At 32.0% G+C, this 2691-nt stretch overlaps 1 pseudogene; it reads left to right on the top strand.

The window, feature by feature from the left end:
• The first annotated feature begins 2326 nt into the window (after window positions 1–2326).
• LOC138805108 (U6 spliceosomal RNA) lies at window positions 2327–2423 on the top strand (annotated as a pseudogene).
• Window positions 2424–2691: the final 268 nt, after the last annotated feature.

Below are 2691 nucleotides of genomic sequence, written 5' to 3'. Positions count from 1 at the left end.
GTTTGTAATATTTCTGATGAGTACCCATATTCAAGACCTAAAGTCATATTTCTCCCTATGTTACACAGATAGGGAAAACATAATATTACATAAGATAAGACAACTATTTGTGACATTTTAAAATGTGCCTTATTAAATGATGACATTTACTTTATTAGCAAACGTTTTGGTTTGAAATTTGGCAGGATGATCTATTTAACACATTTCCGGAAGGCTCCTACTGAAAAACACAAATTGTGGTTGGTACTATTTCTAGACTTCAATGAATGGTTGAACGTGTTTGGCATTAGTGCTGGGTAAATAATTCAACTCTATTATAACTTGCTCCCTACACTTGAAAAACTTGTAATGTCACTAAGTATCATCTACTTGTCAAATGTTATTGGGGCGAATGTGATTTTAAAAAGTTAATTTGTAAAGGAATAACTTTCAGTTGATTAAATGTAGATTATCATTGGTTTGAGAGCGACATTTTATACCACTGAACCATGTTGTACTGAAGCCCCAGTGTTTTGCAGCACTAAGGATCTTCTCAATGTTTTTCTGAATTATATTTGAACTCTAAGTAAATTTTTCTGGATCTTGGTAGACCAATTATGGATCTATCCTTCCAGGAACTATTTTTGGCCCACTTATGCTGGACTAAAATCTTTCATTAATCATAGGGGAGGGGTATTAAAAATAATCTTATGACACCTTGTGAACTTGTTCTCTGATATGGGCTGGCCATCTGTAAGTTGAATGTTTGAATCATAGTACATACTCTCAAAATTTGTGATCTCATCTTTCATTTTAAGTTGCCTTGCATTTCACAATTGCTTACTGCTAAATCCTGCATCTCAAGGAACTGTAGCCCTGAAATATAGGAAATGAGAAATTGAAATGGGTCTTCAATTACTTTGTTGTATGTTGCATGGGCCTATGTGAGAAGTCTTGCCCTTGTTATCTGATGATGCAGGTAACTGGTACCTGGGATCGTAGGAATCATTGGGTCGTGCAGAAGAATAATATTTGTTAGACATCTTATCAGAAAAATTTGGGCATAATCAGTAGGAATGTGTCAGAAATATGGAGAAAAACAGTTTGGAATCAGTGAATTGAAACAATAAACAGAGAAGCAGAGTAAAATCCCTTATAGATTAGAGGAAAACAAAATTGGTTTTTTACCATGTGAATTCAGAAAACCAAAACAGTTTGAATGTATCACAAGTTTATACCAAAGACACTGCGTTGATACTTTTTATATTCTAATATACATTTTAAACCTAATTATTTATATTCCAATTCTATTTATTGGAATAAATAAATTTTAATTTATTTGTGAAATTATCAACTAATTCTAGTAAGTTTCATTGTGTGAAATATAAAATCAGCACATATAAATATAAAATATATAACTATATATACTATAAGAAAAAAGACACATGTTTTGAATTGTTCTGTTGTGGTTACAGTATCAAAGGCAACTCTGTTTTAAAGTATTATTACATTATCTCTACCTCAGTGTTTGATAGAGTTGGACCTAAAGCTTTACTATTTGTAGATTTACAGCCTGTAGGCAAGAGAAAACACTGTGATGAAAACATTACCAATTTAAGGCCTAATAATGAGAAGAAACATCTGGACTTCTCCTGCTTCCTGCCTGGTAGGATGGTAGACAGGCCAGGATATTAAGTAATCACGAATATGATCAATTTTTTTCCCCTTCTTGGCTTTAGTTACTTGTGAAATGTTAGATATAATAAACAATTATATTTTGATAAAATACCTTCTAGTGTGAACAGTTATGACTGAACTGTTCATCTCTCTATGATCCCTTGTAACTAAGATTAGTGTTGTTCAAGTAAAACAATCTATGGTGTCAGGGTAAGATATTCTGATTGGTCTGTTCCTACATGGAAGAAGAATAAAGGGTCAGGTAGACATTTGTGCCAGTAAGACCTCACTTGGGAATATGTCAACTGCAGAAGGTTAGAAGTAGCTCTTAAGCAAGGCTTACTTTGAATCCATTAGCTCCACAAAGCTAATTCAGTTGGATCAATTAGTATATGAAAAAGCCATCACCTTTGGACCTAGCAATAAATTATTGAAAGTATGATCAAATTCCAAATGAAAAAGACTTAAAATTGTCATTGACAAAAAAAATTTGCAAATGTGAGCATTAAGATGAACAATATATTTTTTTCCACTATTCACAGAATTTTAGCGAAATAAGATCAGTAGCATTGTGAGGAACAATATAGTTTCCTTATTACAAGTAGGCAACCGTAGATATAAGTCTGTATAAAGATTGCATCATGAACTGCTTAAATTTGGAAGATACTACATGCTTCAGCAGCAGGTATTCCCAAATTACAATACAGAGATTAACATGGCAATTGCACAAGGATGATATGAAAATTTGTGAAGTATTCCGTATTTTTCTTTCTTCAGATGCAAGAAATGAAAAACAGTTATTAAAAAGTTGATTACAAAATAACAAGTGTAACAACATACGTAATTCATATAATTAAATTTAGTTTGACATCAGTGTATTAAATCTTCACCTCAGAAAGGCTTTTACATACCATAAACTTTACAAAACTTTTGAAATTAGACAACATTTTCATTTTATCCCAAAGAAAAATAATATTAGGACCTAGGAAAAAAAGGAATCTAAAACTTTCTATATGGCATACAATCTGAAAGGAC

This window comes from Dipodomys merriami, unplaced genomic scaffold (assembly GCF_024711535.1).
Source record: "Dipodomys merriami isolate MVZ:Mamm:240054 unplaced genomic scaffold, mDipMer1.0.p SCAF_385, whole genome shotgun sequence".
NCBI lineage: Eukaryota > Metazoa > Chordata > Mammalia > Rodentia > Heteromyidae > Dipodomys > Dipodomys merriami.
This window is presented reverse-complemented; position numbering and strand designations above follow the sequence as displayed.